Source organism: Lactuca virosa, chromosome 2 (assembly GCF_052849685.1).
Source record: "Lactuca virosa cultivar CGN04683 chromosome 2, Lactuca_virosa_CGN04683_v6, whole genome shotgun sequence".
Taxonomy (NCBI): Eukaryota; Viridiplantae; Streptophyta; class Magnoliopsida; order Asterales; family Asteraceae; genus Lactuca; species Lactuca virosa.
In genome coordinates, this window is record NC_136427.1 from 199,640,344 (window position 1) to 199,655,414 (window position 15,071).

Consider the following 15,071-nt stretch of genomic DNA (forward strand, 5'->3'; position numbering starts at 1 on the left):
CACCCGGTCAATGTTCTTGTTGGGATTAACTCGTTATCTTCATTGGTAACCACGGTCATTCCTCCCTTCTTTGCTACTACGTGTACCGGACTTACCCATGGACTATCGAAGATTGAGTAAATGATGCCAGCATCTAAATGTTTAACCACCTTCTTTTTAAACACTTCTTGCATATTTGGGTTAAGTCTTCTTTGGCATTGAACTATGGGTTTAGCTCCTTCTTCTAGGTTGATCTTATGAGAACAATAGGCTGGACTGATCCCCTTGATGTCAGTTATCTTCCATGCTATGGCACCTTGTCTTTTCTTTAGGACTTCCACAAGGCTTTCTTTTTCATGTTTGGCTAGATCGGATGCTATAAATACTGGCTTTTGTTGCCCTTCTTCCAATAATGCATACTCCAGGTGCTCGGGTAAGGATTTAAGCTCAAGTTTTGGCTTTTCGTCAGCCACCATGACGTGGGATTCCTGCCATGTTGTGGTGTCGCAACTTTTATTGTCAGATCGTGAAAAAAATTTGACCACAACATGTTGATATCACCACGTCGTGTTGCCTCTTCTGCCTCTTTTATTACTTCATTGTAATCACTTTCTTCCAATAACTTCTCCAATTCTTGTAGATCAAGTTCTGCATCAAAATTTCCTTCTTCAAGCACCATAAACCCCTCAGTTTCTTTTTCTTTCCACCCTCCTAGCTCCTTTTCAAATAGTTCATAAATTATATCGACATAAAAAGTCGTATCATCACTTGCTCTTGAATGTTGAATTGCTCGATTAACCCCAAAAGTAACAGCCTCTTCTCCTACTCGGAGAGTGAGTTTGGACTCTTTAATCTCAACTAAGGCTCGGGCGGTGCTAAAAAAGGGCCTTCCAAGGATGATTGGGACTTGTTCGTCTTCCTCCATATCTAATACGATGAAATCCGTGAGAAAAACAAATTCGTCCACTTTTACGAGCAAGTCTTCACATATAACCCTTGGGAAGGTCATGGTCTTGTTAGCTAAATGTATGACCATGCAGACCGGTCTTGGTTCAGGGAGATCAAGCTTCTTGAAAAATGAATACGGCATCAAATTAACACTAGCTCCCGAATCGACTAGAGCATGACTAGTTGCTAGATTCCCTAATTGGCATGGTAAGGTTATGATTCCCGAATCACCCATCTTTTTTGGTAACATGTTTAGCATTGCAGCGGAACAAGTTTCATTTAATATCACCTTCGATAGTCCCTCCATTTTCTTTCGGTTTTTTAAAAGGTCCTTGAGGAACTTGGCATATTTTGGCATTTCGACTAAGGCCTCAAGGAATGAAATATTTATTTCAAGAGACTTTATGTGGTCCAAGAACTTCCGATAATCTTCAACATGTTTCTCTTGAATTGCTCTAATTGGAAATGGCAATGGTGGGCGGTAAGGCTTTACAGGTTCTTCAATTTTCTTTTCAACTTCTTGCCACATCGTAGCATTTGTACCACATTGTGGTGATTGTTCAGATCCTTGTCCTTGACTTTCTTCTTGAACTTCCTCCTCCCCGTCCAAGTTGTTTCTGTCTATGGGCGTTAAATGAGTGATAATTTTCGCGCTTCTGGTAGTAATGGCTTGGATGTGAGCTCCTCTTGGGTTTTGTTCAGTGTTTCCTGGAAGTCCACCCGTAGGCCTTTCATTGAATTGCTTAGCTAGTTGCCCGAGTTGTTGTTCTATGTTGAAGATTGAAGCTTGTTGATTTCTAAACAGTACTTGCTGGTTTTTCATCATCTCTTGTTGTTCCTTCATCATTACTTGTTTCTCTTTCATCATTATTTGTTGTTCTTTAATTGCCGCTTCTGTTCCCTCGTGCCTTTTTTCAGATGCGGTTGCAAATCGGGTAAGCATTGTCTCAAAACCAGATTTCTTTTCAACCGGTTCTTCCTCTCTTTGATAAAAGCCTCTCCCTTTTTGTTCAAACTTTTCTTCTTTGGCCTTTTTATACTCATCATAGGGTAACCACTTTTTCTTAGGCTTTCTCCAGTCTTCATCAAAACGATCATTGCTCGAGTAGAAAGCTTGAACCTTTCGGTTTCCATTTTCATCAAGGTCACAATATCTAGTCAAATGTGGCCCGTTACAGTTTTCACACCCAACCCAAATAGCATGGATTGTTTGATCCATTTTAGTCATTCTTTTATCCATGTTTTGCAACATTTCCAATACTGCCGACATATCTTCCGAAGCAGTATTAGCATATCCCCTTGTTACATCATTCCTCGGATTATGGTACTATATAGAGTGTTTAGAGAATTCTTCAATGAGCTCCTTAATTTCTGCCAGATTTTTCTTAGTTAAGGGGCCTTGAGAGTCAAGGAGTTGTCTAGTGGTGACGTTTACCCCATCATAAAATATCGACACTTCTTGTTGTACATTGAGGTCGTTTTGGGGGCAATTCCTAAGTAGACCCTTATAGAGCTCCCATGCTTCATACAACGACTCCCCCATCTGTTGTTCAAAAATTGGCAATGACCTTTTTGAGCTTAGCCACCTTGGATGGTGGGAAAAATTGTTCCAAAAATGATTCATGCATCCTTGCCCACGTTGTTATCGCGCCTGGTGGAAGTGCCTTCAGCCAATCCTTCGTGGCTCCCTTGAAAGTGACAGGGAGCATCCTTAACAACATCGTTACTCTTGGAACATTTGGAATGTTAAAGTAGTTGGCGATGTCGTTCACTTCATCAAAATTCTTATAAGCATCTTCGTGATCCTTTCCGGTGAAAGGAATCTCCTTTAGTGCAGTAAGGATGTGCTCCTTAAGTTCAAATGTGGAAGTGGCGGGTATGGTGGGTTGCACAAGCCCCGGTCCGGTGTGGTCTCAAACTCTCTTTTTGTATGCCTCCATCGAGAGGTCGGCAATGTTCGCCATTGTATTGTCGGGTTATTTGTTTAGCTCACTTTCTGTTTCAGATTCGGTTTCACTTCCTTCATTTTCCGTTTCGTACTCGGTGTCTTCCTTCGTTGGATTGCTTTTTGTATCTTCGTCCTTCAGTGTTTTGCTGGATTCTCCCACTTTTCCCTTATTCTTGCTAAAAACCGACTTGGGATTCTTAAAAGGTGACTTCTTTGGTGTATCAGATTCTCCTACAGTTTTGTCTTTGTTTTTGTGAAAAGCGGATTCCGGGTCTTCAAGTGGCGGAATCAAAGATAACTTTGATCCATCGGTCATAAACGAACTGTAAATAAACAAAAGAAATGCGTAAAAAGAACAAAAAAGAAAAATAAAGTTCTACTGTTACGATGCCACGGCGTGGTAAAAATTACCACGTCGTGGTGAGTCAAAAAGAAGTAAAAACTAAATAAAAGCGAAAGTAACTAAACAGTAAATAATCCTAATAAAATCGCAGATTATAAAGTAACTAAAACTACACCGTTCCCCGGCAACGGCGCCAAAAACTTGATGTGTATTTAATGTGTATATATATTTGTTCAAATTTCAATTTAATAAAACTAATGTTTCTTTCACTAGACTATTAAACACACCAGGCAGTGTACCTAATCGTGTAATAGTATAGCTATGGTAAGAACAAGTGTCAACCTCAAGGAACGGTGTTTTGGCTAACTTTATTCTACTATTTACTACTTACTAATGAAATTAGAAAAGGTTTTGTTTTCCTAGTTTTGCAAGACTAGATACTTAAATTACCAAACTAACGTACTATCAATTAAATAAGCTAAAACTAAACTAAGGCAAGAGAACAACGATGAATTGACCAATATGAGTAAGAGACTTTCGTTTAGCTTCATATTTACTTGTTATTATGGTTGATTTATGGAAGTGCAATGGATTTTAGTTCTTTGGTTACCGATTCCTAAGATGACCAAATTAATATTCACTAATTTAATCCTTTAGCAAACTTGCTTTTTTATTCGGTGATCAAGCGGACAAACTTACAAGTTTATTGGTGTTTGGTTCGTATTGATTAGACTTATAATCGATTGATCAATTTATTTTATTGATTCAATTCAATATATGATTTGTCGTCATATATTAGCTCATATACCTTTTATCACTTTTCTACTTAATCCTAGATTTTGTTCACAACTCTAGTCCTACAATTTTGCAATTTACTAGATCATAAGATTCAAATTTAACTAAGGAAGATAGTCATACTAACTTAATCAAATTCAACAATAAGTAGAGAAAATAGTTATCAAAAGTACTTGAGGTTCTTTAATAAGCAAAATCAACAAATAACCAAATAGCTAAATCCAATCCATAAATTCAACCATAATTAAACAATCAATCCTAGGCTAAACGAAAGTCATGAGTATTTAGCTCATGATTTCAGCAAACAAAAGCACAAAATCGAAATTCAAAGAGTTTGACATGGTAGAAACTAATGAAAAATCAAAGTGTAGAGATTTGTTGCCTTAATGCTCCTATTTCCAATGGTTTGATCGAATTCCTTGCTTCCAAGCCTAAGAACAGGTGTTTTGCCTTCAAAATTGATGATTACTTCCAGAGCCAAGAGTTCCAATTCGGAGGAGAATGAGATCTATATATAGTTTTCCCGAATTCAGAGCACCACGACGTGGTAAGGCCACCACGCCGTGGTCTTCGTGTTTATCCCGTGGTTTACAAGTCTTCGAAGCAAATCAGGATTCTTCAAGTCACCACGCCGTGGGAAATCCACCACGACGTGTTGGGTATTTTTTCTTCATTTCAAAGCTTTGATTGAAATTCCCAACTCCCAGGTCTAGCTTCCAGCTTCCTTTTTGCTCCAAGCATGTCTTTTATCCCTACAACATAATTCATAACAAATTAAGTATCTTTTGTTCTAATAAGGGTATAAAAGTAATTAAAATATTAAGTTATGATGTATAATTATGTGTATAAATATGCACATATCAAGCTTCGTTAATATAACATGGCATCATATTGCTTAAACCTGAATATCCAACCACAACTAAGATTCATAAATGGAATTCCTTAGGCCTATTTTATAGGATCAATTATGTATGTCGTATTATATACTTGATAAAATATCTCATATTCCTTAAACATAGCTAGTAGATATCAACAAAATCCAAGTGAATATCATTGGGATGTTATAAGTAATATTCTTAAATACTTTGAAAGGTCTAAAGATATGTTTTTAGTTTCTAGAGATTTTGATAAGTAGATAAACATAAACCTACATTGATGCGAGCTTCCAAATTAATCAAGATGATTCTTATTTCTAGTAAGACGATATCTTCATCATGAATGGAAATAGAACCGACTGAGGTTTTTCGGAGCATAACATAATTATGAAATCCACAACAGAATCAAAGTACATTACAACCTCAAAGACAACTCTAGAAACTATCTTGATAAGGAAGTTCAATGTTAAACTATGTTAGATTAGGTGTCTAAGCCCATAACTATATTTGGTATATACTTGAATTGATAGTAGCATAGTCCTTTCGGGTTGCCTTCACACTGACAACTAGACAAAATGATTAATTGAGGAAGAGGTTGAATTTATTTTTTGGAATAATAGTTTAGTATATAAAATGATTTATTAATATGTTATGAAAATAATATATTAATTAGAAATCATGTTGTTTAATTAATATTTAATCAGAAATTAATTTGAAATTAAATTTGGGATTAAAGGAATTAATTAAAAGTTCAGGGGCTGTTTTACAATTAATTAATAGTTGTGGTTTGGGCTCTTGGATCACCCTAAAGAGGGTTGGCCGAAAATCTTAGGGAGGCCCTAAGGATTTTCGTCCAAGGCTTCTAGAAGAGGGATCCATGAGCTGCTTAGACCTTAAGCAAAGGGATTAGGGTTTCCTTATTTTAACCCTAGCTTTGGGACTAAGCAACCTTGACTATAAAAGGAGCATCACCCCTTAGAATTTCGGCCATCCCTTAGAAACATTGAAGAGCTGAAATTTTGAGCAATTACCTCCTCTCTCCTCTCTCTCATAATCATCCTCTTTCCTTGGTGTGTTTGTGAGTCATTAGAGGTACTACACTTGTGGTACTTGTTCTCAAAGTCAAGATCTTCAAAGGGATCATTGTTATTACTACATAACAATAAAGGTATGTATCTAAACCCTAGTTTTATGTTAATTTCGAAAATTGTACATGCCTCCTAGGGTTTCTAGTTTTTGTGTTCAATGCTTGTATGTCTAATATTGAAAACATAGATCCTTCAATTAGGGTTGCATGCACACATAGGATTGTTTGCTATGTATAAAACCCATCCATGTCACACCCCCAAACCGAAACGGTAGAAACATTCAGGGGTGGATGACGTCATATGTAGTATCACAACAATTGCATCATAGTAATCAAAGTAAACACAACCATTACATTGATTATATCAAAGGTATTTACATCTATTTGATTCATATTCATATACATCAAAAGTATAACAAAATATAAAGACGTGACTCTATATGCTCCGTCTTCTCAAAAGTCTACTGAGGTACCTGTCTACTGATTTCCTGAGAATACAAGCGATTTTGAAAAGAGAGTATCATCATAAAGCTGGTGAGTTCATAAGCATGTTTTTGTAATGAAAACCTGTTAATGAATCAGTGAAAAAATGTTTGTATGCTTCCAAGAAAATCCAATATTTTCTAACATATGAGTTTGTTACCGTATTCCATATGGTATTAGTTCGAATGCCTATTTACCACCAGGTTAATTGTATAATACTGTTTTGAATGTAAAGCCCTTTTTGTATGAAAAACCCTGGCTATCACCAGTATGTATAGAATGTTCAGAGGGAAAATCCTGGATACCACCAGTATGTATATTAGTTTCATTAATTAAAACAAAACCATGTATTTTATCCCTTGGAATCCTCCAGTATAATGTATAGTAGTTCTATTAATTAAAATAAAACTAATGAAGAATAAAATCTCGTAAACAAAAGGTTAGTTTATACTATTGTGAGTCGTATAACCATGCTTAATATGACTGATGACCTCTACGACGTTCTTCAGGCGTCGGACGGTATGATATATGTCACCCTAGGCATGCCTGTCTAACTGTAGCTAGCAGTTTAGGTGTGGGATTGTCAGTCCTGAATAGATCTATTCACAAATCTCATGCTCTCCCTCCAGGAGACTTTGGTTACACTAAAAGATAGGATTTAATCTGTACCCCGAATGGTATATTTTTGAAGAGTTGCCTCACAATCCTGTATTAACTAGTTTACGTGTAGTTCTGTATTGATCTTGTAACACCCGTTTATTTATTAGTTAAATAAATAAATTAATGAACGAATGGTAGCCTAAAATAAATAATTATATATGCAGTGTGTTGGGTTCGAGGAGTTAATTGTCACATTTTTAGAAGTCGGGGGTTAAAAGCGTGAGTTTAGGACTCACTTTATAAATATTTATGAAGACAAGGGCTTCGTGGCAATTATCGAGATTTATTTTAAAAAGAAATGAGGTGGAAGGGCTGAATATGTTATAATTAAGACATTGGGGGACTGTTTGGTAAATTGTGTACCTAAGTTGTAAGGGATTTTTATGGTGAGGGTTCAAAGGGTAATTAATGGATTTATTTTGAAAGGAAATCGGATGGGAGGGACCTATCCTGCCATTATGAAAATATGTTTGTGTGTGTCGGGTATATATATATGCGCTAAGAAACCCTAACCCTAAGGAATACCATTCAGCCGCCACCTTCATGTTAACGCGGCTGTCACCCTCCTTCACTTCCGATAACCGCCACTACCAATGGAACCCTCTCCAGCCACCGATTCCACCACCGAATCCGACCACTGTGCCTCCTCCTACTGCTCGAGAATTCATTGGCAACCAAATCCGGGACGAGGAACGTTAGCATGAGGGCTGTGGAACCTCCTCAGTCGCCGTCCCGCTACCTGATGCCGCCTGTGACGTTGTGAATGGCCGGAGAACCCCACCGAAACCAAAGTGTAACCCGTGAACGACCAAGAGGACTACCGGGGTCGTAACCACTGCCATGGCGTGCGCTGCTGATGCTGCGTTTCGACGATGACGAGACCGCCACCTGCTGCCTTGGTATTGAGCGTCTTCGCAGTGTGGTTGTCGGGGGCGTAACCAAATCGTGAAGGTGTCGCCGCCATCTCCTTCTTTCCTGTTACGTCGTCACATGTCCACTTCCGCCGTTAGCTGCTTCTGTGACGCCTTCGAGCTCCATACGTTGCTGCCATCAATGATTGTATGTGCTACCGTCGCTGTCGGCCGCCATACGCCACCAAGAGGGTGGCTGGGTTATTTTTGTAACCGGGTGTGTGTATGTAGCTGTATTTCCACTGTTGGTGTGTGATGTGTGTGCTTGGGAGGTTTGTTTCGTTGGAAAGCAAGTGCACCACCATGGCAGCCAACCATGGTGGTTGCCGCCGGTTATAGCTTTTCTGCCACCACCGGCCACCATAGGGGTGGCTGTGTGTGTGTGCGTGTGTTATTTTTAGTGTGTATGTGTGTGTATTATCGAGTTGTACATTGTAATGGTGCCAAAATAATAATAGAAATCTCGAAACCACCACCGTGAGGTGGTGGCTGCCGCCACCGGCCGCCGTGTCGGGTGGCGGTGTGCCTCGTTGTATGGTGACTCGTTTGTGGTGTTGGGACAAGGGACATAAACCCTAATGGGCCCAATGAAGCCCTAATTGACATTAAAGCCCAAACACGTGTCTAATGGGTTTAATGGACCCTAATGGATCTAAGGACTTAGCTAATGGGTCTATTGGGCTAAGTTGGGTTGGAAACCCTAATTAGGGTTTGGAAAACCCTAATGCCATGAAACCCTAATTTGGGGTTTATCGGGATCGCATCGGGATTAATTAATGAACTCATAATATTAATTAATAATCATTGCAATCAACCTAAGTCAACATTGGACTTAATGGATTAAGTCCTTAATGGATTAAGTCCTTAATGGGTTAAGTAGGAAACTTAACCCTAATCACCATTTTATGAGAAACCCTAATTTCACTTGGGTTTATTATTGGGCCTTGATGATTGAATTACTAATGGGCCATCCAAGAATAATCATATGGACTAGAATATGTTGATGGGCTTAGGGTAAGGCCCATATGAGGGTTTGGGCCTAAGTTGGAAAATTAGGCCATAGATGGGACATAGTTTGGGCCTTAATGATTATATGATGTTGGGCCTTAGAATAAGACCATGTATAGGCCTGGGCCCAATTTTGAAAATGGGCCATATGTTGGGCTTTGATTTCTAATTGACTTTGGGCCTATGGCTTGGGCCTTGGGCTTGAATAAGCCAAGCTAGGAGTAATGTAGTTATTACCCAAAGAATGTACTTATGGTTATGTAGTGGAGCCCAATTATTAATTGGGTGATGTTTGATGTTGACAGTTCGGGAATCTGTCAGCCAGCAGTTGGGGTTGAGTCTGCGAGACTTCAGCAGTGTGGGATTGTGTCTACGGGACTTCAGCAGTGTGAGGTGAGTTACCTTCCAGTAGGGGTGGGTCTAAGGCCACAATGCCGACCCACCAACAGGGGTAGTTGGTAGATAATTGTCTTTGTGATAATTATCTTGGTATGTTTATGTGATATACTCATGAGATATGCTTATGTGATATGCTTATGTGATATGCTTATGAGATATGCTTATGTGATATGCTATGTGTGTCAGTGGTAGTAGCAGGGAATAGTTCTTCCCTGACTCGGTCGTTAGGATCGAAGGGTAGGTCAGTACCCCAGATATGCCTGACTGTATGATTATATCCTGTTATTAAATGATAGTGGTAGGGGGTGAAATAGTCCCCGGTTACCGGTTGAAAGATACCGATGGCGGATACCGGTTGAAAGATACCGATGGCAGTTACCGGTTGAAAGATATCGATGGTATTATGTGGTATGTGGTATGATGGGGGAACTTACTAAGCTTCGTGCTTACGGTTTACAGTTTTGGTTTCAGGTACTCGTTTTCAACGGAAAGGAGCCGGCTTGATCGCAGCGCATCACACTATGTTTTCCGCACATGAGATCTTTGGGATTACACTCTGATATGGTTTTATGATAAAATGCTTTGATTATTGACACTTTGGTTTTGACATGAGATATGAATATGAATGTTTTAATACTGATGGTTTTATATTATAACTTAATCAAAACGAAATTTTTGGCCTTGAATTTTGGGATGTTACAAGTTGGTATCAGAGCCTTGGTTTGAGGGATTCGGGCACACTCGTGCAATCAGCCGAGCTCAAGTAAGTTTTCCCCAAAATACCCATACATGTTATGTTATGATATGATATGATTATGAGAACTGCATGCTAGATTAGGGCTAAGGATCTAGGGAGGATGCCTTACATGCCTGATGTATGTGCTTGTTGAGCTGCATGATAGTACTGATCAATTAGTGATAGGATAGCCTGTTTAGGTTATGCCTGATTGCATGAGCCTTAGAATTGCATGCTAGTATAGATCCCTGACAAGAGGATAGATTGATTTGATTGGAATATGTTGGTTAGATTTTTCCATTGTCCGAATGCTGCTTGCTTTGTGCTTTGTGGAACTCTTAAGTGATGGGAGTCAGCTACTAAGTGGATGTGACGACATCCAGGAGGTAGGTGACTGGCATCGTGGAGAGTTCTTCAGCAGCTGATGGCAGGATGAGATCGAGAACCTAGGGAAGCCTAGGATATGATTCAGTGGGTTAGTAGTGAGGCTCAATGAGACTTGGGTGTACCAGTTAAGGAAGTGACTTGGAGGATCCAGGAGGATTGCTGAGGAAAGTATGGATAGGTGTGGAAGGTAGTATTGGACCCGTACTACTGAAAGCACATGATCCATACTCAAATCAGTGATAGTCTTGGAGAATCTAAGAAGCTATAGGGAAGAGTTTGTGACCCAGTTTGGGGACAGAGGATGTTCCAGTTGTTGCAACTTAGCCATTGGAAAGCGAGCTAGTGAGCGTGACAGGGTGTCAGACCCTGAAGGAGATGATTTCCAAGAGTTGCAGATGCGAGATCGATTTGGAGCACCCTGGAAAGAGAGGGTTGTGCCAGGTGCGTATAGTAGAGGGTCCCTGGAAGAGACCCATGACTTCTGATCATCGGGTGAAAGGCCAGTAGGGCCTGAGTCAGTGCAGCACGTACAGGAAAGTGCATAAGGGAGTTTGTCGCTCCGAGGGTTTAGGCTACTACAGGGTAGCGGGGTTGGTCATGTCAGCAGAAGGTGATTAGTATTCCTCCAGATGTTGCGGGTATGTCATCTTCTATTGCTACTAGATGGATGTTGGGGATACGTATCGCGTTGGAGTTATGAGTGAGTTTGGATAAGTTAGATATCGGGTCGGTTTCCTGCTAGCGTTTGGGTTATCAAGGATCATATATGCCATCCTGCATGCCAAAAGGTCCTTGATGAACCCACAGAGGGACGCATCTTGCAGAGTGGGTTCCGCGCGTACCGTTATCATTTCGGATCCTTGTCGGGATCTATGCAGGAGTATTATTTAGAGGATACTCGGTCAGGGTTAGAGTGATAGTTCTCCAGCGAAGTCAGCGTTCAGGGGTTCTATCATTGTTCAGGTATGGTCGGTAATTGTCTATGGATGAACTTTGTAGTTCAAGGCACTACCGTTGGTAGGACAGAGCTTGTGATAGGAAAAGGGTAGTGTCAGTCGCGGGTGTTAGATGCATAAGTGGTTGGTCATCGCATGTTTAAGAGAATTGTATTTTCGCATTGGGCTGTGTTCGGTTAGAGTTCAGTGGTACTGCAAGATTGAAAGTAGGAACGAGGATTCGTAAGCCAGAGTAAAGATTGAGACCTTCAATTGACAGCATGAGAGATGGATTCAGGTGTCATATTGTACCAGATTTCAAGAGTCCTCTTTAAGATTTCAGAGGATGGGTGATCTTAAGGTTTAATCAGTGATTAAACGCTAGCATTGGTAAGCACAGGTCGTCATCAGTGGGATATTAGAAAGCGAGACGGATTGGGAATCCTTCAATTCTCGCATGCCGTGAAGACTTAGTCGAATCTAAGTGGGGGAGAGACTTTTTTATAAAGTTCTCCAACTGCGAGTTCTGGTTGCGCAAGGTGCAATCTCTTGGACACCTTGTCAACCAGAAGGGTATTCTGGTCGATCCGGCCAAGATAGAGGCCGCGATGCAGTGGAAGATTCCGAGATCTCCAACTGAGATTTGGAGCTTCCCGGGTCTAGCGGGATATTACCGGAGATTTATACGGGATTTCTCCGAGATTGAGGTTCCTTTGACCCGACTGATCAAGAAGTCGGTGGCCTTTCGTTGGGGGCCTGAGCAGCAAGCAACCTTCGAGACTCTCAGACAGCGGTTGTGCGAGGCATCGATTCTCACCCGGCCAGAGGGTGTAGATGATTTCGTGGTTTACTGTGACGCTTTGATCACGGGCATGGGTACGATACTGATACAATGGGGTCACGTGATAGTAGGTTTTAGGAACCAGGTTAGAGTTCCGGTTAGGACTCAAGTTCAGTTGTGTGTTAGGTCGAGTGCGTGTTCGAACCAGTATGGAAAGTGTTGTAAGACTACGGGGGGTAGCCGTAGCATTCACTAGTAGTCAGATAGTTTGGAAAGTGTTGTAAGACTACGGGGGGTAGCCGTAGCATTCACTAGTAGTCAGATAGTTTGGAAAGTGTTGTAAGACTACGGGGGGTAGCTGTAGCATTCACTAGTAGTCAGATAGTTTGGAAAGTGTTGTAAGACTACGGGGGTAGCCGTAGCATTCACTAGCAGTCAGATAGTTTGGAAAGTGTTGTAAGACTACGGGGGTAGCCGTAGCATTCACTAGCAGTCAGATAGTTTGGAAAGTGTTGTAAGACTACGGGGGTAGCCGTAGCATTCACTAGCAGTCAGATAGTTTGGAAAGTGTTGTAAGACTACGGGGGTAGCCGTAGCATTCACTAGCAGCCAGATAGCGATAGAGTGTTGTAAGTCTGCGGGTGTAGCCGTAGCATTCACTAGGTTGGTAGATAGCATCAGTGCGTTGTTAGGACGCGAAAGTAACGATAGTACACACCAGTTCGGGTGCAGCAGTGAGGATATGGAAATCCATGGATTGGATTTTGGGATTACCCAATGGATTAGATATGGTTGAGCCAACGATACGACAGTTGGAACGTCACTGCAGTTATGAGATCAGGGAAGCAATGTATTGCTTAGGTTCGTGTATGATATAAGGCTACCGTTGGTCATGGAGCCATCACTTTTAGCCTTGGATTTGGTGACGTCAGGATTCGACGCATGGAACCGATCGGTTAGATCATAAGTTGTTAGAGTCACGGTGGTAGGATAACTAGTGGCAACTAGTTCTAGAGAAGGATATCATTCGGAAGTCGTGTGAGACGACTAAGTGGGGGCCATTTGGTTTCGCAGCCGGGCCAGAACCCGGAATTTCAGATGATTGGTGAATGAATTGAGACCAGGGAGGTCTTGATAGGTTTTGGCAAGCGGCCAAGAGGCAAAATACTGCTTCAGGCAGTTTAGTGTTCGGGCAGTTTCAGCACTTGGGCAATGTTAGTATTTGTGTTTTAGGTTGCAAATACAGACGTAATAGCTGGTTGATTGGGAAGTGACAAGTCACTCACAACGAGATCAGCTGAGCCTTGACCAAGTATGAGTGATATGCAAGGATATTTGGGTATGTGACCCTGTTTTATAGTGGGAATCGCGAGTACTCAGAAGTTAAGTATTCAGTTGTGGGATAAACAGACTGGACTCGTCGATGATGATTCAGTATGAGTGGTCTGTCAGGGAATCAGACCATCTCGAGATAGTAGATTCAGACGAAGTGGATGTGATCCTGTTGCGAGGAATTCGTTCATATGAGGATATTAGGGCTTTACGAAGATTGGTCACAGTTACCCTGGGAAGGCTAGGGTGTGCCCGAGACGGTGATCATGCTACTAGAAGTGGTTTGGCATATAAGAAATTGTAAGGAGTGATTTCGAGGACGAAATCTAATTTAAGTGGGGGAGAGTTGTAACACCCGTTTATTTATTAGTTAAATAAATAAATTAATGAACGAATGGTAGCCTAAAATAAATAACTATATATGCAGTGTGTTGGGTTCGAGGAGTTAATTGTCACATTTTTAGAAGTCGGGGGTTAAAAGCGTGAGTTTAGGATTCACTTTATAAATATTTATGAAGACAAGGGCTCCGTGGTAATTATCGAGATTTATTTTAAAAAGAAATGAGGTGGAAGGGCTGAATATGTTATAATTAAGACATTGGGGGACTGTTTGGTAAATTGTGTACCAAAGTTGTAAGGGATTTTTATGGTGAGGGTTCAAAGGGTAATTAATGGATTTATTTTGAAAGGAAATCGGATGGGAGGGACCTATCCTGCCATTATGAAAATATGTTTGTGTGTGTCGGGTATATATATATATATATATATATATATATATATATATATATATATATATATATATATATATATATATATATATATATATATATATATATATATATATATATGCGCTAAGAAACCCTAACCCTAAGGAATACCATTCAGCCGCCACCTTCATTTTAACCCGGCTGCCACCCTCCTTCACTTCCGATAACCGCCACTACCAATGGAACCCTCTCCGGCCACCAATTCCACCACCGAATCCGACCACTGTGCCTCCTCCTACTGCTCGAGAATTCATTGGCAACCAAATCCGGGACGAGGAACGTTAGCATGAGGGTTGTGGAACCTCCTCAGTCGCCGTCCCGCTACCTGATGCCGCCTGTGACGCTGTGAATGGCCGGAAAACCCTACCGAAACCAAAGTGTAACCCGTGAACGTCCAAGAGGACTACCGGGGTCGTAACCACCGCCATGGCGTGCGCTGCTGATGCTGTGTTTCGACGACGACGAGACCGCCGCCTGCTGCCTTGGTATTGAGCGCCTTTGCAGTGTGGTTGTCGGGGGCGTAACCAAATCGTGAAGGTGTCGCCGCCACCTCCTTCTTTCCTGTTGTGTCGTCACAGGTCCACTGCTGCCGTTAGCTGCTTTTGTGACGCCTTTGAGCTCCATCCGTTGCTGTCATCGTTGATTGTATGTGCTACCGTCGCTGTCGGCCGCCATACGCCACCAAGAGGGTGGCTGG

General features: G+C 41.1%; 1 non-coding gene across 1 annotated transcript; it reads left to right on the top strand.

Moving 5' to 3' along the window:
- Nucleotides 1-2,399: 2,399 nt before the first annotated feature.
- On the top strand, nt 2,400-2,507 carry LOC145162040 (small nucleolar RNA R71). Its single transcript, XR_013738895.1, has one exon. It is a non-coding gene; the product is annotated as a small nucleolar RNA R71 (small nucleolar RNA).
- Nucleotides 2,508-15,071: the final 12,564 nt, after the last annotated feature.